Source organism: Lates calcarifer, linkage group LG7_2 (assembly GCF_001640805.2).
Source record: "Lates calcarifer isolate ASB-BC8 linkage group LG7_2, TLL_Latcal_v3, whole genome shotgun sequence".
In the NCBI taxonomy this organism is placed as follows: domain Eukaryota; kingdom Metazoa; phylum Chordata; class Actinopteri; family Centropomidae; genus Lates; species Lates calcarifer.
Genome location: NC_066854.1, coordinates 8,240,384 through 8,263,124, shown reverse-complemented (window position 1 = coordinate 8,263,124; position 22,741 = coordinate 8,240,384). Strand labels below are relative to the sequence as shown.

Here is a 22,741-nt window from a genome sequence, read left to right as displayed (position 1 = left end):
GTATAGTTGCTTGTGTTTAAATAGTTTGTGGGTGTGGGCGTTCCTGCAGCAGACAGTTATCTTATTACAAATAGTGCTTCCTGCAGTAGATGCTCTATCACACAGGTGACTTCAGTTCACCTGTAACATCAGTCGTCACTAGCTTATGATAAGATGTAAAAGTTTCCAGTTTAACACAGCCGTAGATGTTAACTGGGTGCCAAAGGGGAGCTGTCAGATGGTTTTTTCCTTCCTCCAGAAATATCAAGCTTTAGACCGATAAGGCATTAGCACTGGTGTGTAAAGATGAAGAAGACTGGCTGCTTGGAAATACACTAATCAAAATCTGAGTCCAGAAGTTAACTTTGAGTCTCTTAACTTAAAGTTTAAAAATTCAACCCTGCGTGCAAGCTCTGTTTTTCTTTTGCTCCTTCTTCATTTATGAACTTAGCCGCCAGGATGTTAGTTTGTAGCAAACACTTGAAGATTAGATTAAAGTTAAGCAAACCTTTAGAGAAATGGGATCATTGTAAGACGAAGAGAAGCAAAGCAAAGAAAAAGTGGAGATAAGACTCGCATAAATGGAATCTATTAAAGATAAAACAACGCAGAAATTATAGTAAAATAATGAGGTTTTTTGAATGTGAATATATTGAAGGAAAAGAAACAATCAGCAGCCTACAAATTATAAAAAAAGACAGTGACAGGGCTTCCTGAATCAAACGTGTGCATATCCAAGGCAGGAAAGACAATCCACTCTCCACAGTGTGGTATTTTCAGCAGATGTCACTGTTTACTGAGCTTAAGGCTTGTGTGCATCAGAGTGGACTACCGCAATCAGAACATCCCTGCTATTCACTCTCTAACCATCTTTATGCATGGTTTTCTTTCATCCCTGTGAAAAAAAAAACAAGTGCTGCAGATAAACTATCCTCACTTGAGCTCTCTGCAGTCCAAGCACTTTTGTGTCGCCTGTGATATTTGAGGGCAGATAACATTCATTTGCAGTGCAGATCAGCTGCAAGAGCAAGAGAGGGAAAAATGTTGTGCACACAAAAAGGAACTTTTTTTTAGATTACAAAATGTGACTCAGCTTTGATCTCTTATTTCCAAGTAAGAGAAGGGAAAACCTAATCTTAAAATGAAACAATATGGGAGGATGTTTTGTACTGTAGAGGGAGAGGAAGAGAGATACTGAGTGGGGAAGATGGAGGTGATTCAGCAATCTCACGCTTCAAATGAAATGAAATGGGTATGTGTTTGGAGTGACTGTAAACACATCAAATCCTTAGAGACACACACACTCGTATTTACACTTGCGAGTCCCTACATGTCCATACACATCAATACACAGTCGCATTACCACAAGTACAGCGGCTGCAAAGAGCCTCCCTTAGGTGTTTATATTTCCAGAGATATTTCGTCAGTAAAGACTGAAGCTTGTTGACAGTCCAGTAACACTTGGAGAGGTGTTGGGAATTCAGTATATCATGTTATTTTTGGACTGTTGGTCAATTTGCCAGCTCTGAACATCATCCTTGTTTCACCTAGACTAGCATTTCTTGCATGAAATGGAAGCAGAGCAAGGTTGTGGCAGCTCTACAGCTAAATAATCAGTTTTATTTTTAAAGGAGGGAGTAAGTTTTGTGTAGGAGGGTGAACTCTGAAAGTTGGGAGATTTTTATGTATGCATTGGCATCATATACCGTCATGAGTGTCTATATACTCCCGTTAAATCCACAAATATTTGACAGTAATCACAATAACATCAAGGCTAATGCACTGGCACTGTTTCATTTTGTGTTCTTCTGTACTTACATTTGTTATTTTGAGCAATAAGTGCTGTGAAACCACTATACTGTTGTTAGATAGAAGCCATTGATATGATTTGGTTCATTTAAAAGTCTGTGACTTGATGCATTGAATGCTAACTAGTCAGCTAATGACGTCATTTCCGCTAAGTGCACAACAGCTGTATCCAATTTGAGACAACACTACCCTGTCAAAATTCATGTACAAGTGAAGTAAGTACATAGTGTAGTACAATAGTGTGCTGCTAATGGAAGCATCCAAACTTAGTGTGGGACTTTTCCATTAGTTAACATGTGAGACAAAACCTTTTTTTAAAGCTGTACTAATCAGTATTTTTTTATATAAACAAGGCATCAAATTACTGTATATAATGTTAGTAGTGACAAACCCATAGAATTTGTCCTCCCAGCTCTGCAGTGAAGGTAACTATGGGGTTGGGTGAACTGTTTTTGCATTAGTGCCAAAAACAACATTTTCTCCATCTTGTTCAGGCAGCTGTTTTAGCATAAATAAATAAACCAAACAGCACTCAACAGTATATTGACAAAATGAGCAGCTAGCTGGTGAATTGCTGTAAATGCTAATGTTGTGTATTTGGTAGGTGTGTAACAAGGAATTTGTTTGCTAACAGATTCACCATAGGTTTAAAAAAAACAAAACAAAAAAAAAAAAACAGCAGCTTTATGTTGGATGTTGCATAATACAAAAAAATTTAATACCTTTTGCAGTTGTTATTATTAATGTGTTAGAGGCAAGGTCCAGCGATAAAATATACAAGCACCAAATCATTAAGAATCTATAATGAACCAATAAGCATAAATTAATGTTGCTTAATGGACACACCCATTATTTATGCAGTCTGTCCCTGCACATGGCTGTCAGCCAAGTAACATAAACAACAGACAGCATTTTACAGAGGCAGAGACAGTACAGAAATAAAAAAAAAAAGTAGTTCCTGACAAAGCTGGAAAAGTTGGACATTGATGGAGCTCTGACAGGTTACTGCTTGACAGGAGGGAAACCTGGAGGTGCTAAAGGATAAAGAGAATAAATCCACCACTTTCTGACAAAGACTAACACACACACACACATAAACTTAAATTTGTGCTTACACATAGACATACATAGTCACACAAATCCAGACTGGCAGGTAAGACAGGGTGAAATGCCTCTCAGCATACCATAGGTGACAGTGTTGAACCATGCACTGCAGGTGACAGCGCACAGAGCAGACAAAAGGGTGTGGAACTGAGGGAAAGGGAGCATAGAAATGGGGGAAAGCTAGAGGGGAAAGAATGGAATAGGGAAATAGGAGCGTGAGAGATAGGGGGAAAGGATTGAGACTGGAGGAGGAAACTGATAAAAATCCAGGCGAAGCTGTTTATTTTCCCACCCTCACTTTTGTGCCTCATGACTGTGGCTCATCTCCTGTGCTGGCGCCACTGAAACGTCAGTACCAATAGTCTTCAGTGGGGGGCAATACAAAGCTGAATGACTAGTGGAAGAATCCTCCACTGTCATGTTCCTCCTCCCTTTCCCTGCAGCTTCTATGTGTGAGCAACAAATTATGTTCCTTACCAAACAGAAACTGATTTTATGTGACATCCTATTTATTTGTATACAGTAGTCACATATTGCCATGTATGATTTTTTTATATGGCATGTATAAGGTGAAGTCTTTGTCTCTCCTTCCCTCCTCCTTTCCTTTTTATGTAGTTGACACTTGGTCTTTTCCAAAAAAAAGACCGCAGTGGTTTTTAGCTTGAACATGGCTGTAAATTTTCAAAAGCATACCACAGCATTTCTATTTTTTTTCATGTAACTTGAAGCTTTATAATCGGTTATAGCTGATTTCAAGGATTTCAAACTGGCAACAGTTTGATCTTATTTCAGCAGTTTTCTGTCCATTTTCCATGGCTTACATTTAATAATGTTTTCTGTAATTCTATTCTCCGACCAACACCAAAAACACAAGAGCAAAGCTGCAAAAGCCTTCTCTCCTGCAACATTTTCATTAGGTTCTACACATACAAGAGCAGCGCTGTTTCTTTAATTTTATGTGCATGGATCATAGTGGTGATGATGCATCACCAAACCTCATTTTACTCCTTTCCTTTTGCCTCTATCTTGTCCAATAAGGATGCGTCCCAGCAACAGACCTTAATCACGACTGCATTAGCATGTGCTGATCTTAGTAATGTGCTGCAACTTGGAAAAAGTCCCCCATGACGCATTGGCGTTATTTCCAGTCAAGCTGACTCTTTACGGTGTACAAGCATGAGCAGAAACTAAAGCATACAAGTTTCTGAAGTTAACTGGGGAGACTATCAGCATGACATCATCACTTTGATCACCAGAAATACCGAAACATATTTTTAAGCCTGTAACCCACTGTATATATAATTATCTTATGAGTAACAGCTCTGCTTGTAAATACTGTCTGTAACCCTCTGAGCACACCCGGAATCCCTGTGACCTTTCCTATGCAGACAACAATGCAGGTTAGCAAGTGAGAGATATGGTTAGGTGTGTGTGTGTGTGTGTGTGTGTGTGTGTGTGTGTGTGCGCTCATCCCTTTAAAAGAATCAAGATTGGCATTACTGCATCTCATCCTTCATCTCTTTCTATTGCGGACAGTTTTCATTTCTCTACCTCTGACTGTGTAACAGGACTCCAAAAAGGCTACAATTCTATTTTGAAGGTTACAAATGCCATCGCCCTGCTGCTACTCTCAAACGTCTGCTGTTTTTTAATATTTTGAAAGAAACCCTTCTATATGGCTGTAAATGTCAGCAACTAACCTTTCACAGCCAAACATTTAAGCCAGTATAAAATCAAACCTCAGTCTGAATATTTTGAAGGATGTGCACTGGCTCCCTGGTAAACAAGTAATATCTATGACAACAACTAATAATAAAGCCCTTCAGAAATTAAATCCTTCAACTTTTGATCTCTTCCTGTTTATATTTGGCCCGACCCCCCCACTCCCCCATTAGCCTGCGGTCTACTTCTAAATCTTTCATTAACTTTGGGTCTGAGAAGGTTCCTGCTTTCTTTTCCACTCATAGTTTAAGCTGTTAAATTTTTCATAGGGCCTCTTTCTATCCATTTTCTAAAAACTGATTCAACAACAGCACAATGCAGACAAAAAAAAAAGAGGTCTGTTTTTGAAATGGGAAAAGAACGTGAATGTTTGCTGCCATTCTGCATAATACATGGAGCTGCACATAATGCTGATGTTCTGTTCGTAATTGTTAATTATTGCGCGTCTACTCAGTTTCCTGCTCTAATGTTTTAACAGTAAAAGCTTTTCACTTTGTCTTTTTTAAACTCAGCTTCAGGGGAATTTTTATTTAATTTCTGTTTCAGCAAAATTAATATTTCAGCTACGCCCCTCGCTCGACAAATTGAGCTAAAAAAGTTCTGCTCCTTCGTGGCAGTGGGGAACCCATTCCATTGCCAGATCACTCCCAGTAAATGACACACAATCACTCAAAATAATTATAGTAAGCAGCCAAAAGCTATTTAACCCCCCTCCACCCCCACCCCCCAAAAATTTTTTTGGTGAGCTGACGTGAGCGGCCGTGGCAGACCACGGAGTAGAACTGAGAAGTAGGTCATCCCCATTGACCTGGCTCGCATAATCACCATACACTGTGTGTGTGTGTGTGCGCGTGTGTGTGTCACTGTATGATTGTGCTGTTCCAATTCTCCCTTGACTCAAAGGAGGCAGAAAATAGCAAAACACACAGTGAAATGTTGGAACCAAGCGAAAGAGGGCAAAGCATCTGAAGCTGAGCGTAAACATGATGATATCTGCTTGTCAGACTTCATAACGTCACATTTTCAGAGAGAAAAATCGGTGCCTGGTTCAAATTTAAGATTGAAACTTTGCTGTTAAATCTGCTCTGATCATTTTTCAGCCAAAGGTGATCATGACTTGCTTATATTAGCAGCCTGCCAGATGTAATTTGTACATTTTACTAATAAAAGTTAAGCTGTTGGCAGGAATTACATCACCATCTTTAGCATCACGTTTAAATATCACCTACTTTCATAATGGGGACACACTGAGAAAGAGCCAGTGCTCAATTATTCACATTTTTGTGAGAAACTAAATAAATTATTGACATTTTTATATGAATTATGAAGCACAACCTCCACCTTTCTTTTGTGTTTTTCTTCTTAACTTCCCTTTCTGTTTCTCTCAACAACTAAACCTTTTTGACACCTTGTTTACCTCGCTCTGTCGCAGAATTTTACAGGTACCCTTGACTGCTTATGAGATTTGCAATTCACAAAAGCCATAATCTGCTTTCACAGCGGCAGCGGCAATGGCAGGATAGCGCGCTGTGACAGATTAACCTTCGACCTCGTGGAGCCGTGGAGAACAAGTTATCATTTCAGGGTCATGCTTTCTGTGCCAAGGTCGAAGCAAATTTCCTCTGAAAATTTTTTCTTCTCTTTAATTTTAATCTGATCTTCCATACAGTATATAGATGCAGCCATGCAGAGTGCTGAAATGTTCCCCTGCCCTGTGAAGCAAAGGCAAAATATTTTTCTACGGCATTACAGCATTTCCTAGCAAAATATTTGTCTTGGCTACTGCTTGTAGGAAGTGCGTGATAAATCTGGAAAGTGTTGGAAGAAATTCATTTCATGTGGACTGCAAGACACTGGCTTGCAGGTGTAGGTGCTGTAAGTCCCCAATTAGGGCAGAAGTAGAAAAAGTATATATTTGGGTGATGGCTGTGTTCGGAGTTAGAGTTAAAGAAGTCCAAACTCCACTTTTGGACTAATGATTAAAAAGCTCAGAGCTTTAGATGTCAAATTCAAAGGAGAATTAGATTTCCAAATCTCTCTCATCTCCTCACATCCCGGCTTCTCCACTTGTCTCCTCTCCCACCTCCTCAGCTCCCCCTTCCTCTCCCTGTAGATGCATTCTCTGGATCGTTAACAAGTTAACAACACTAACTGTTGCCACACACACACACATACACATAATGTCTTTGTCTGATTCCAGACACCCTGCCATGTTGATCCCTAATCCGCTTCCTACCACACCAGCCGTGACCAATCATAGCCTTTCATGTTCTGAAGCGGTCAGTCACACCTAACAGGATTGGCTGGTCGTAGTGCAGGATGCTGGGGCTATTAGTGATTATGATAAAGGGTGACATTTGTGATTGTGTGTGCGTGTGTGTGTGTGTGTGTGTGGGGCAGGGTCTGTCTGGCATCTCGCTTGTGTGACCCAGATCGGGTACAGTGCCGCATGTGAAATTGGACGTGACGTAACGGGGGGTCGGAGATTATAGGGGACAAAAACAAGTCTGGTGTCGTCAAGGACATATTTCATCAGGGTGAATGATCTTCACACCCGTCACACACATACCCATGCACAACCACACACAGTGACGAAGATGTTGGGTGACAAAAAATGATTAGGGACTGACTGAAAATTATTATGGCAGTAAGGGGCGCCAAAACGTAATCTTTGTCTTTATTTAAAATATAAGGGGGAAAAAAACATGGCCAACCCTTTCCCCATTTTCAAATAGAAAAATTAAAGGTAACATCATTCCAACAACATGTCAAAATAATGTGTTGAATTAGTTGTTTAATTGTGTACCTCAGTAATTTAAAGGTGCTATATATAAGTTTTGGCTATCGCTACATAGCAAGCGTGAGCATCAATAGCTGTGAGAAGATGAAGTACAAGTGCTGCTCAGAGGTCGTATTGTAACCTCTTGTCTTGTCATCTTGTCTAAACACACTGGTGGCTGAAGCTCTTGGCAAATGACCAATGTAGCGATAGCAAAAATGTACATGTAGCACCTTTAAAATATAGGAAGGCCGAGGAGGGCTAAAAGTAAATTATAAATTTAGGATGCGAAAAAAAGGTCATCCAATTACAGTAAACTCAACAACACCCCCTTTCAACCTTCTCCACCTCCCTAATAATTTGTGTACAGTCCCTTAATGCTTGCTGTAGCTTGAATAATGCACCTGGTGAAATTCACTATACTGCAGCAGTTCAGATTTAGTTCTGCTTCGCTTTTGTGCCTTTTCTTTATAGCAAAATCCCACACAAGGTATCCGCATGTCTTTATTTAATCGATTGGTGCGGTAGGGAAATAGAAACCTTGGGAATGTCATTTGGGATGATGCAGCATTCACAGATGATCCCACATGTGCTGTATTTCCTTTAAAGGCTCTACAAATTTAGTTAATGCCTGTTTCCATGATCACAGTCACTCCGTAATGCATTAATGTTGCCTCAAAATATGTGCTTAGGATCCCCTAGTGGAGATGAAAGTGATTAAATAGTGGTTATTCCCCAAAGTGCTAAATTATCATTGCAATTTTGATTGGATAATGAAGTGTTTTCAACATGAAAGTGGCCCCAGAGAGTTGGCAAAGATGCGGTAAGCTAGCGCATGCATGTATGAACACAGCACTAGTGCGATGAAGCCAAAAGCATGCAGCATCTGCTTGGCTTATGCAGGGCAGCTGCAAGGGGGTCATGTGACAAGAGGCAGATTTTCCTCATTTGAGGTGAACTTTTCTGGGCATTCAAGTGTATTGTGGAAACATATACTCCTTATCAAGTGATTTTTGAGTGGTATTTGAATCCTTAATATGTGAAATATGCCAGTGCAGCAAGAATATTTCAGCTTTTTTCCAGTATTCATAGCTTCATGTTCCATTTGTTTCAATATACAGACGCTTATATCTGAGAATTATTGAGACAAGATGGTTTTTATTTGAAACTGGTTGAAATAGTTTCACTAAATCTGCAGATTTATTTTTACCAAGACTTTTTTTTTACTGTGAGTTAGCTAGGAATTCTGTGACTGCACCCTCTCAAGAAACCTTTGCACATGTGACCACAGTTTAACCTGAGCATGCCTAAAATGACCCTGCTAACCTACATCATAGAGGACACTGTCTGTCATAATACCTAACACATGGATTGCTTGGGAATATGTTTACAATTACAAATGGTTTGACCCCTTTGAATATTTTGAGTGTGAACGATGACATTACAGAGCAAAGGGAGACTTTCTATGATCTGTGTTTACATTGAATAAGAAGGGAAGGAATGATGCTGAACTTTCTAGAGCCCTCTCTTGGGGGCAGACACTCCAAAATGAGGTGACCCGGCTTTTAACATCTGTCGGTCTGCAGCAGATTAACCGAAACCCCTCGATGCATATCAAATGGCCCCGGCATATCTTCAGACTCACAATCAGAGGAGGGAAAATAACTAAAAACCAAGCAATGGCTGACACCTGGGAAGGTTCAGCAGTGCTTATGAAGGAAAAACTGTTAAAGGTGATGTTTTATCAAGGAAGTTAGCTGGTGTAACTTGTCTGTGTGTGTCTGGGGTAAAATTCCATTACAAGAAAGTGGAGCATGCTATGATGATGATATTCATAGTTCAAATGTTAAAACTTTTGGGTAATACCACACCAAGGATTTGTAAATTAACCTACTGTAGAGGCTCCTGACAAGTGTTTAAAAAAAAAAAAAAAAGTTGAGGAGCCACTTATCCTCTCCACAGGACCGCACAATCTGCCAAGTCTCACTGAACCGATTGTGCTCATTGTCACAATTTCTGAAGTTTCCATAGCAACGTTGCACTCTCATCTTATTCGGTTGGTGATTAAAGAACGCAGTGGGGTGAATAAAATGAACTGAACCGGGGTGGAAATAGGGGGAGGATGTGAATGGTTGGGGGAAAAAAAAACTATTCCAGTCTGTCTTTGTCCTTTTTGAAGGATGTTTAGATAGCAATTAGTAGTTTGCCCCTGAAGCGTCTGAAGTGGGCGACTGCTGACGCTTTGAAGATCAAATTAACCAATTAAGGAGAGATAAGAGTCTCATGAGTTATACCTCCCCGATTTTCTCATCGAAGCTACACTCTGGTGCGATAACAGGATATTTTTGGGGCAACGTAGGTGGCTAATGCCATCAGCAACAGGCAACAAAGTTTACCCATAATCACTTTCTTCCTCGTGATTAAAAGCAACAATGCTTAAAAGTAACTTGCTTGGGTTTGTAATAAGATCAAGAGAGCACCTTTACCTCCTACCGAGTTTTCAACAAACTGACAGACGTGTCCCACGCAGGAAAAGAAATGACAACAGTTGCTTTTACTATATTTGTCTACACAATTCCCACAGTCAATCTTCAGGTTGAGGGAAGGGAGAAAAAAAAGAAGGATCTGAGCGCTAAGATGCTTTTCTCAAGCTCGCCCAGGCTGACAATGCCACTGAAACGTGTCAAGGGAAACAGGAAAAGAAACAGCAACAATGCCATTGTTGCTATATTGGTCGGCAGCGGGACAACTACAAACTAAACTTCAGACAAAGCCTTTTTGTACCTCCTAGACTCCATTTGTCAAAGCAAATGTGGGATATGGCAGACTGCAAGCTTATTGTATGTGCTTTAAAAGTATAAAAACTTTAACTTTTTATTGATAAATGAAGCTTTTTTGAGAAGAAAACTCCCTACACTCACTATAGGTCAAATCTCACACAAATCTCACACTCCACAAAATGTGGATCTTTAGGACTAAAATCTAAGGAAGGTGCCACAAAAGTTACACTCATTCCTTAAATTAGCACTATAATCAGCATTTACAGTAGTATCCTGTCCTCGAGTTCCCATTGTCTTGTAGTGCAAACACTGAAACCTGGATTTTCTTGATCCCTGTGACCCACAGCAGGTGAGAAGGATCATTGTAGCACTGAGCCTGTGGCAGCCAGCTGTCACACACACGCTTTAGCACACACGAGAGACGCACGCGAACTTGCGCACACACATGCGCGGATACGTACCGAACATGCGTCAGCACATGGGAGATACAGGGGAGTTGAATAACCTGACGTCTGATGATAGAGTTGTATGAGTGTGAATGGAAGAGTGACATGAAGACCCCACAGTGGCGTGACCTGCGTGTGTGATGTATGATCTTAAACGTGTTACATTCACATACCCACACAGAATTTAGGAAAAAGTGCCATCCAGCTGAACGTGTCCTCCCCTCCCTTCAACCTGTTAAATTAACACTGTCAAACTCCCTCCCTCTTAAGTGCAAAAAAGACCAAACACTCGGGACCTTTAAAGCCACTCACACTCGCTCACTCACTCACACGCACTCCCAGCACTCAAGTACACACACATTTTAAGCATCCCTCAAGGCACTGTGTCCTGTCTTTATGTGTCTTGGGCTTCAAGCAACCACCAAAACACACACACAGTGGCTCTTTGAAAATTGGGTCACACAAAACAGACTCTCAACACGCAGCATAACCCCACCCACGCACGCACGCACACACACACACAGACACACACACACACACACATTTTAATATGCTTTTCTGGCCAACATTCAAAAATGCCAGGGTCAATACCTCTAAACTGTGAGAGTATAAGGCCCTAATTTCACAAAAAAAACATTCCACAAATTTTTACCATCGACTCTACTCTGCAATTATTGAACTTGACCACGCATTTTAGGCCACTTAAACGCAAATAAAGTTTTTGTAAAGCTGAAGTTGCTCAGAGCTCAAAGAGTGGCGCATTTAAACCCATCAGGAATAAACAAATCACTCATAATCATATTGACCATATGGTTAGAACAGACGCCTTGTTGTAGAGGTAAATTCAGCAACTGTTCTTGCAGAAGTTTCTCCTCGACCATCATGCAGATGGCTCCACAACACTCATTGGCTGACTCCCGAAGCCACCGCTCTGTCATTATCATTCCAGTAATGTTGGCACTCAACTCCTCCACTTCTCAATTCCACTGAGAATAATGTCTGAGCTGAGCTGAGGGTGAAAGCATGTGGGAATCCCCTGGAGACTCGCACAGACTTAAGTAAAGTAAACTAAGAGGAAGACAAACTGAGGCAGGCCCCTTATACAGTATGCATAAGAAAACAAAACAAGCCCCCCTCTCCTCCTCCTCCTCCTCCTCTTCCTTTCTTACCTTCCACATGATTAAAATCCCATCATCCACCAACAAAAGTGAAAAAGAGAGGAAGACAGAGAGGTGGGGAGAGAGAACGGAGGCTATCTTTGGCTCCCTCTCTCCTCTGTGGGTTGCAGCAACAGCGGTGGCGGCGGCAGGAGCAGAGGCGAGCGGCGAAGTTGGGAGTCAGCGAGGATGTGGATACGTCTCCGTGGCTGTGTCATCACCTCTCATGACATGTTTCCTCCCCTGCCTGTGTAAGCCTTTCCATCCTGACCCGGCACAGAGAGAGAGAGAGAGAGAGAGAGAGCAGGGACAAACTAGTGCACCGCCCCCCTCTCTATCTCCCCGCCCCTCTCCTCCTGCTCCTCTCTGTCCATTCCTCCCCCCTCTGTTTCCCTGTATTCAAATCTGCCAGTGGGCTGCCCTGCCTCTAAGTAGGCCAATCACTGAACAAGGGGGGGTGGAGTCTGTGAGTTTGCAGTCAGATGTGTCATACAGACATTCTCTGACTAAGTGTGTGTGTGTGTGTGTATGTGTGTGTGTGTGTGTGTGTGTACTTGTCCTTGCTAATATGGTTGTTTACATGCTTACTCATTTATGGATGTCTGTATGCTTGCATACAGTCCAAACCCAAAATACACTTTGCTTTGAGCAAGAGGATCTTTCTGTTACCTTTACCCCTTTTACAATTCACTAACAAGTTTAGTTGTGAATGGCCAAGTCTCACATATTTTTAAGGAGCAAATAAAAGCTGGCTTCTGAAGATAGGCTAAGATTACACCCCTGTCTCGTGGATATTCATTCCATCTCCTATTTACTTTAACTGACGTCTGTGTAACTGACAAATTCAGGCATGCGTTTCCTGTTTCAGTGCAAAATCTTGATCATCACCGCTGGACTCACAGAGTCAGAGTTTTGTTCAACTTGTTCAGCAAATTTGCTGCGCAATCGGCTGATAGAATCTTCATGTCTGGAAATTGTATGTGCCAACACCTTGTTTTTCACACCCGCCAAACTCTGAGCAGAAACCAGGGAATTTCTAAATGTTATGTTTAACCGTGGCTAACGTTAGCAAGCCAATAAGGAAGACACAACATGTAAACTCTGTAAAACAGCTTTGGAATGCTGGTTTTTAAAGAGCAGGAGTCACATTTCTCCTTTAGGAGAAGCAATCACTCTCTGCTGAACACACAGAGACCAGCTGGATATCAACCCTCCATCAAACGACCGCTATTTGTTGCAACAGTAATTGCTGAGTTTCAGCATCAGTCTGTCACTGTTTACAGTTTGCTCCCTATTTATTCATTACCCATATCAGAACTGTGACTTCACATCTTTTTTGCGAGGCTGAATATAGGACAGTTTAACTGAGTGGCAGACTAATGCTGAAGACTAAAAACAAATGGGGGAAAATCATTCAGGCCTGTGACTTTATCTGTACCGTAATGGTTCACAGTGGCTGACAGTGGCTCATACTTACACACCTCTTCATCATCACTTTTTTCCCTCACTAATTAATCCCAATTGTTTGTACTTTGTCATTCTTTCGATCTTTTGCAGATGTTTGCTTTTAAAGACAGTAAGCAATTATAGCGGCTGGAAGACTTTTAATTTGAAACATCCGTGCTGGAAATGATCATTGACAGTATGTTAAGCTGTGTTCATCATATTGTAGTCATCATAACTTGTAAATAGCGTTCACATCTACATCCAACTGGGAAGTCAAGAATTTTGTGATCTCACTTGAGACTTAGTAGAAGTGTCTGTAATGGTCGGTATGGTCTTATACTGCCAGTGTACAGGCTTGTGTTCCCATCTCTGTCCCATAAAACATGAGCCAGGCATTAACATTAGCAAACAAAACAGCAAAGTGGAACTGAATGCAGTTAAGTAGTGAGAACAGAGAACAGGAAATATAATAAAATATACTTACAACATTGGGAAAATGTCTCTGCTTTAAGGATCTTTAATATAAAGCCTCTCTGCAGTTCAGGTTTAAGGCCACTATTTGTGAATTTACTGCATATTAACCTTCATCTGTCTCCACTTTTGCATCATGACACATCCTCAGCAGCAACTCACCCTCATAGTTTTTTTTTATGTCTCCCTACTGTCTCTTCCATTCTCCCTCCACCTTGAAACTTCAGCTGTTTTGGCCACTACTCATAAAAACAACCCCACCACCACCCCCTCCCTTTTTTTGATGCAGCCCACAAGGAAAGCAGCTTAAATTAATCTCCAAGATGCAAGTCAGTCATTTATCCTCCCACAGAATGCATGCTGCCCTGCCATAACTACAATCTTTGATCAGCAATCCTCAGCATTCATCAGCTGTCTCTTGGGAAACCATATTGAAAAGCCAAAAAATCAGCCCAAGCCATTATAATTTGAAAGCTTTGAAAGCCGGTTGCTCATTGCTAACTAGATACCCAATAATCCCTTACATTTTGCCATAGAGGAGTGAGTACTATAGTGTCAAACATGGTTCTTACTCTGCCAAGTGTTATGGGTTTAATTCCATCCTCTATCCTGGACTGCAGGATTACAGAGTCAGAAATGGCATTTTGGCCCAAAATTAAGTTTCATGCATCAAATGAAACTGTTTGTTTGGGTCTGATAAGTTCCAGAGAGCATGTCTGAAATTGAGTGCACCACTAAAATGCCAAGCACTGACAGAGATTTCAATTAGATAAAGCATTGTGTGGAATTCCTGTAAGGTCATTTAAAATGTGCTTTTACAGCTCTGGCTTAAAGATCTGAAATGGAGATTGTTTTACAGATTTTGGTGAGACGTTTCAACACCAAAACTTTCTCTAAAATTTAACAAATGCCAGTAATCATGGAGATAAGCTGTTACAGCTAAATCATTTGACAAAAAGATACAACATGGCTATTAGCAGAGGTGTTATGGGTGATGGCATTTTCCATTTAGTAGCTTTTTCATGTTATGCCTTCAATATGTTCATGTAATATTTGGATGTGTGTGTGTGTGTGTGCACTGCGGCTGTGTGTTTCTGGCGGTTGGAGTGGGATCAGTCGAGGTGAGGCGGCTGCTAAGGAATGTTCTTCTGGAAAAGGACGAGGGAAAGAGTTTCCATCTTGGGTCAGTTCTCAGCAACAGTGAGACCGCTAACTTTTCGAACACTCTCTACCAGGCTATCAGAACATGATACATGTTCCCTCACCACAGCAAGAGGGAAAATACAGGCAAACATTTAGTTAGTAATATGATTCAAGAAGAGAAGAATATATTCCTCTATGGTGGTGTTAATACACTAAGAATAAAATAGGTCATAGGTCAGTTACTTTCCTAAAAGTGATCTTTCAAACTAGACCCAAGAAGAATGATAGCTAGAAGGATGGGTTTATGAAGTTTATTTTTATGATTGGTAACTGGATTTTTATTCTTTTTTGAGCATATATGTAGCTTGGTCTTTAACTATTAGAACTCTTTAAGGTTGTTGTTGACTTAATGTGCACTTTCCACGTCCCCTTTTCTACACCTTTTATGTGTCATTAGTCAGGTGCAAAGTCATGAAGTTAACTATTAGGTTATGGGTTTGCTCTAAAGCAACTGTTTAATAAGACTTGTCGTCTGACTCCATGAGATGAGCGGTTATACCCGCTTCAGACAGCCACCCTCTAAAGTGGGGTGAATCAGAGAACAGGGATAAGACCACATACTTTCAAGGTGTCACACTTTTTTGTGTTTTCCTCACAAAAAGTGACAGAAATAGCTGAGAAAAGAAGCTTTAGAGAGAACTTGAAACCTTGCATACTCATCTCCACACTTGCACAGTCTTTGACTGAGGCAGGAGTGAATATTGGGATTGTTGGATGCAGTTAGAAATAAATGAAACACAACCAAAGTTACAAAAATTAATATGTTTTCTGGAGGTGCAGAGCATTAAGTTCTCTGGGCCACCTTAAAAACAGTAGTTAAGTTTCTGAATCAAAGTTTTACCTGCAGGAAGACAGCTGTGGAGGATACAGGCTCAAATTCTATTATTGCATTGACGCACAGCGTAGGTAGAGAGATTGCATTAGCAGGTCTCCACTTATTTTTCAGCCTTGGGGGTTACGCAACAGCACTTTTCAGACTTTAAGTACACAGACACAAGGCCTCCCTCTCCCATTCAATCCCTCAGCAGACGCAGTAACTAAAGCTTCGTCAAATGTCCTCTGCCACAATGCCGCAAAGTCAAGTGGAAGTTTTTCACCTTGAACTATATGTTCCAATCTCGCCCCTGGTGATATTCCGATGAGCTTATAATGACATTGTGCAAATAGAGACAGAGGGTGTTGAGTTCTGAATCATAATGACTTACTTTGCCAGGCACAATGGACATGCAAGATCTGCACAATGACTCACATTCAGTGCAAGGTACAAAATAAGTACACTGAATGTACAAAACAGTTGGGAAACTCTTTAATAAAGCGCAGTGATGAAGTAAAGTTGAGAGAAATCAAAATTCCAGGAGGATGTTCTGAAAATGAAAGGAACACTTCAGTTCTCTTTGTTCTACTGTTAAAAACGATGATGATGGTTTATGTCAGTTTCTTTGTAGTCTTCAAGGCCTTGCTTTTGTGCTCTTAAAAAGCTACCCTGTGAGTTGTCTAATGGAATTATGTGTTATAATATGTCTAGATGTTGTTTGATTTATAGTGACAGAATGAAGGCTCTTCTATTGAAGGCAAAATCAGCATCTCCAAACTTGTTTTTTATCGTTTGCTTCACATTAGTTGCTACATTTTCTGTACAAGCTGTAAAAAAAGAAGTGGGGGAAAAAACAAACTCGACACCACTTCTGCCTTTCGTTTCCAACCCTCCCATGTCATCTCTCTGAATTTAGGAAACCTGGCCTCTACTTAGAGTTTAGAGAGGTCTTATTTTTAACAACCAAGAATGAGCGGAATGCGGCGGAGTCCGCCTCTGCTCGTGGGGTGAGACGATTATGGGGGGATAAAGCATGACAGGGTTATGACCAAGACCCTTGCAGAGGGCACCGACGCTGTGGGTAGCCCGGGGTTTGGTTGGATTTATACCGCACATATGTTCACATAGACACGTGACCACAACACTTTGATGCTTTAAAATGGCTCTTAGTCAACCTCCAAGGTAAAATTAATGCAAAAAGACACATACTGTAGGCTATCCAACAATTCAAGTCAGCATTCTTAATGTAAGCACCCACACATACATTAAAATACATGCACACATAAGCTTAATCAGCATATTATCTCCCAGTGGTATCTTCATGACTTAGATATACAGTGTCTTAAAACCTCCCCAGTCACTGATCACTATCTTGGACAGTACATTAGATATGCATTCATTTTACATGACTCATGGGAGGCTGGAAGTTATTCTGTAGTGCTCTTCGTACATACATTTGCTTCTAAGTGTGACCGTGTCTGGCTTGCGCCCTGAAAAATGATTCAGTTTCTGGAAATTTCTGACCTCCATTTTTTATTTTTTAAGAGCATCTTCATAGTCACAGCTAAGACCCTTTTGTAAAATGTCAAACACATTTCCCCTCAAACTGACCTCTGGCCTTCACAAAGCGAGTTCACATGCAGGCAGTAAAGGATTGGTTTCAATTAGTGGGGAGAAGATGTACAGCTGGTACCAGCCGAGCACAGACAACAGCAGCTGCTTTGAAGCACAGTTTGGGATTAGGAGGGAAGGAAAGTAGGAGAGAAGTGGTGGTATTCAGCATTTCAGAGCATTTGGTGTTTTGTTTAGGAGCTTCTGCTGTAGTGTCTGTGAGTTATCTGTCTCTGTCAAGTGACCTCGGTGAATACACTGATGTAATCAGGGAGATACTAATGCACAGAAATGCCCTGAAAACCGACTTTAAGAGAGGAGGATAGGGAGTCTGACAGACAGACAGATTAAGAGATATAGAGGGAGAGGGGTGGGGAGTAGAGGAGATAAAGAAGTCTAGGTGATAAATGTTAAAAATGTAGCTGCTCTATCTATTTTTGATATGCAGAGTAGTCGAAAATCACAAGGGAGAAGGAAAAAAGAAACTTTCTTGTAGTTCGGGTGAACTGACCCTTTAAATGTGCCCACTAATAATAGTTGCAAGCGACCAAGATGCTGCTCGTTACCGCTGGAAATCGCACATTTGCCACATGAATCAGCCAAGTTAAAACACTGAAGCTAAAGTGTGTATACGTGAACTGACACGAAAATTCCCTCAGGTGCTACCACAGAGTACAGGCCATGAGATTTTCTAAAAAAAAAAACACACACACACACACACACACACACAGGGCAAGAAACATGGCTCCTTCTGCTTACTGTCATGGTGAGTCAGAGAATCAAACAGAGGTCAACCGATCAACGGAAATATTTTGATTCACTGCTGTTTGCGCATATCTAACAAGATGCATGAGGCAACTTAGGTCAAGAGTGAGTAATAATAAACTCTGAATCAACTGTAGTTGTGAACATCTTCACCCTGCCGGCTCCTTTCAAGTTCAAGCGTGACATCAAAGTGGATGCGATAAAAACGACGTCATCCAGGACGATAAAGAAAGAGCTCCTTGTCAGATCTCAGGGTTTAGATGAAGTTAAGAGCATCCAGTAGTGTTTGTACATTATGCATGTGCGTCACACACATGCACACTATCTAGATCCATTGCCAGAATCTGACACATTCACCAGCAGCAACAGCTCAAGGTCACTCTCTGTCACACTAAAGAAATTCACTGCAACATCATCCAGGCTAATGCAAATATGCTTGTACACACAGACAAGCGCACACATGCCCAAAAGCATGCACACACACACACACACACACACACACATAGACACACACAGATGCTGATAAACACAAACACACACGCAGATGTCTTCGCACGAACACACAATCACACGCATATATACGGGTGTCAGGCGGCATCATCATTAGCTGTCAGCGGGCCCAGTGTGTCCTCAAACTGTCACGGAGGGGAGTCACGTCCCCGTTGCTCGCCCTCAACCTAAACCAACACCAGCTGGCAAACTGTGACAACAACATATAATCCCACTGAAAACAGACTCCGAATCAGGAAATCAATCAGAGGAATTTGCATAAAAGTCAAGTGCGATTATCAAGAGAGCTTGACATTTTTATGTTAACAATGGATCAAATAACTACATGTAATGTGAAAAAGGTCACTTATAGTGATGACCCCACAGGGAATTATCCCCTGACTCTGTATTTCCCTTTTATAGAGCATCCCTTTATAGAGCATTTCAGCCCGGAACGTAGGTCAAGTGGCACAAGTGGTTGACAAGTTTTGACATATTAAGGTATTGTATCTGATGTTTCATTTTGGAGAAGGTGGCAAAACTACAGAATTTTGTGCGAATTTCAAAATTTGATGTCCGAAATTTCAAATTTTTAATTTCAAAATTGGATTTTGATACTCAGTTCTAATCTGTGTATTTTCTGTGTCTTTATGAGTCATGTGGTGTCATTGATGTCCTACACTTTTTAAAAAAATAATACATTTCAAAAGTACAAAAGAGATTATTTCACTTGTTTATATTGCTAATCCCAATGGTAATTTATAAATATCACGATTTAACTCTTGAGGGTTCGACAAAAGACAAATGCATGTTGACCGTACATAATCGGTCAGTGAATATCATGCACCACTTGGTGAGCATCAACTAGTTCTCAGGCGTTCACTGTCACACACAGCTGAGTTGTCCTTTAAGATAATGCGCTATTTCAGGCGTTACTACATTATCCATTAAAATTCTCCCACAGAGGAGAGTACAGTATATCTGCCATCTTGTGTTGAGTCAAATAAGGGTGTGATGAGGCATAAAAAATTCTCCTCACTTGTCTCCCTTGGAGGCCAGGCTAAAAGCAAATCTAATTTAAAATATATTTGGAATTCATGGCAGGAAGAACGATCGTTGTGTTGTCCTCATATTCTCCTCAAACTGAAATCCTAATTATGTCCAATGCATAACCAACCAGTTAGCGCATTAGCATAAGGTACCTCTCCACAACGCTATGAATGTATTTTGCACCCAATCATTCTACCATGTGTCCCTGGAGGTTGAATAACTCAAAGAGTGCCTCATGGCTGGTGAACAAGCTTTGCCTTTCAGTATAATCACACTCCTAATATGTACGTATAAACAGTATTTATAAGAACATGGCCATGAAATAACTATAGCCGGACTGAACGTTACATCACACATCTTGCACTTGTGACCTTTTCAGATGAATCTCTCCAACCCAGCACCAATGATTCAATCAGCCAAGCCTGAAACCGCAACAGCTGGGACGCTGGTTCCTACTACTGGGCCTGGGAATGCCCTTGACGATACCGTGCCGCAGTTTGGGTACAAAATAAAGTGCAACCCTTGTCATTCATAGCCCCCGAAGAAGGAGGTAATAGGAAATGTTTGAGGAGTAGGTCGTTATTTTAAAGTCATATACCGCTGCTTTAGATGAGCGTCCCCACTGTGAAAAAAATTGACTTTTTCCCAGGTGTGCCGAATGACGGTGTGAAGCATGAATAAGTTATAAGTGAAAGTCAGGCTCTCCGACCTCCCCTGCTCCCGCCCCTGCAGTGCAGTGCAGTTCACCTCCGAGTGTGTACATGTGTGGTGGTTAATGTAATGCAATGGTTTATGTACTGTAGTGCAGAGAGAAAATATCCTGATTTATGGGCCTGCCATCACCTGTGACAGTGAGTGCGCACACATCCTGCACACACATACACACATGCACCAACACAAAAGTAGGAGCATCTCACTTTGTTCATAGTGAATATAAAAGCTTATGTATCAGCTATGGCCATAAAAAGAATCAGAGATGCTGGCTGGGGATGCAGATGACGACAGAATGAAGCATTAATCAAAGGACATGCATTTTGTATGAACATGGGGAGAGGGCTTCATACAGTGTGATGACTACAGTATAAGGCAGCGATGAATTATATATGGAATAAATCATGGTCTCAGTTGGATCATTAATGGTTTGAATTATTAACAAACTCAATTGGGCTCAGGTGTGATTTTAATAATCGTAAATCATCAGGTTTGGTCGGTTTCAGGCTTTTTAAAAGCACAGTCTGTGATCCAGATGTGAATAACAGTAGAAAAGCATGCAAAATGTTTTCCTTCTATAACTATAACTCTTCAGTAATGTGCGTCTTTGAATGCAGCTAGGACATATCACATATAGTCAATCACTTCTAAGAGGCGTTTAATGAACTTTGTTTTTACTCATACCCTTTCATCTGAGCTTGTGAATGACATAAGTAGGTCATAGCACCTTTTGATGAGCGATGATTGATGCAAATGGTAAGGCAGTGAAAGCTACAGCAGAATCTAAATGACCATATGAGTATGTGCCTATGCAACTCAATCTCCTTGTTGTTGCCAGTTATGTGTTGATGTAAAACTTAGTTGCGGGCTGGATTATGTCTCGTGGCAAACATTCTTTTGCATTGTAGGAATTTGACACTCTACAGACCCCATAAGTCCCTCAGCTGATTGGGTTTAGGCAACAACAGGACTTGGAAAAAGACCATATTTTGATATTTAGATAAGTGCATCCCTCAATATTAAACCGACCACTAGGCAAGTCAACATTTTGCTGTGTTAATTATCAGTTGCTGGTGACTTGGGCAAATATATTTATTGAAAATGTAATAAAACATGCTGCATTTGCTGTTGCAAAGTAGTAGTATTTAAATGTAATTTCTAGGAGACAGGGTCAGCATATGTCCAGCCTTCAACCACTGATTGTCCACACTCCAACAAAGCTCCCTGTTTTATTAAAATGTGCTCATGGTTCTTAAATTAACAAGTACCAACATTTGATTTTCATTTATTCATCCATCCATCCATTATCTATTCCTGCTTATCCTGTGCAGGTTCAGGGAAGGCTGGAAGCTATCCCAGCTCACACTGGGTGCTAGGCATTGTGTGCCCATGACAGGTCGGCAGTCTATCACAGGGCTAACACATAGAAATAGGCCACCTACGTGCAATTTTAAGTCTTTGGATGGGGTTTCAATAGAAGTAATGCAGATAGAAATAAAATATGGATTTGGGCACAGGACCTTCTTCCTGTGAGGCGATAGTTCCAAACACTGACTCAGACTCGGTTTTGGGCTCAAAATTCATCTGAATAATAATTCAATTCAGCTCACGGTCGGCTCATGGCAAATGTGGGTACTTGAGAAAATCAGTTGCTTGCCGATTGAATAAAAAATGAAGGCGGTTCAAGAGGCAGAACAAATATCTAAGTCACTTCTAATGCAGTGTTTAGACAGACAGATGGGCAGGCGGACAGACAGGCAGTTTTGCTGGCACACAGAGGTACATCCCGTGGGACAGAGCTTCTTAAAGCGAATGACATTTGCTTCCAACATGGTTACTTGCCCCCTCTACGTGTCTTGTTTCTCTGTCGAGCTCGAGCTGTCCCCTCAGGCCGAGCCAACACCTCGTCTCTATTCTTCTAACATCAGCACAGATAAATACTGCCAGCCGCAGACACACAGGACCACTCTCCAGCACGCACGCTCGAGCACACACACTGACCTCAGAGGTTCAATCAATAAACCACCCACAGCACTTTTCCAAAGCTTAGAGAGAGACATAGTGGGACTGTCTGTGTGTGGGTTTGTGTGCGAGTATGTGTTTTTTTTTTACTGCTCTACAAAACAAACAAAACAAACAAGTCAATCTGTAAGACCATTAATGATATTGCATTACTCTCCCTTGGAATGCACAGCTTTGTACACCTCAGCACAGGTTATCTGTTTGCACAAAGGAATCCATTCCCACAGAAAACTCCAAGTGTTTGGTCCTTCATCTGAAAGTGCTTCGCCTCTTGTTTAACACAAATCTAGTTGCAAATGCAGGAGCTTGCAAAGATGCCAACATTGAGGGCATCAGTCAAACTGAGCACACGGTGAGAGATCAACATTGTTTGATCCACAAGC

At 41.1% G+C, this 22,741-nt stretch overlaps 1 protein-coding gene across 3 annotated transcripts in view; it reads right to left on the bottom strand.

Moving 5' to 3' along the window:
- The window catches only part of LOC108891883 (E3 ubiquitin-protein ligase Midline-1), an 81,572-nt gene that overhangs the window by 26,991 nt on the left and 31,840 nt on the right, over window positions 1–22,741 (bottom strand). Inside the window, exon 1 of one of the 3 annotated variants that reach the window (XM_018689223.2) lies at window positions 11,789–12,074. The exons of the other annotated variants lie outside the window; for them this stretch is intronic. The gene's annotated coding sequence lies outside the window, so the exon portion shown is untranslated. Of the gene's footprint in view, window positions 1–11,788; window positions 12,075–22,741 lie in introns of those variants that run through there. 3 annotated transcript variants of the gene reach the window in all.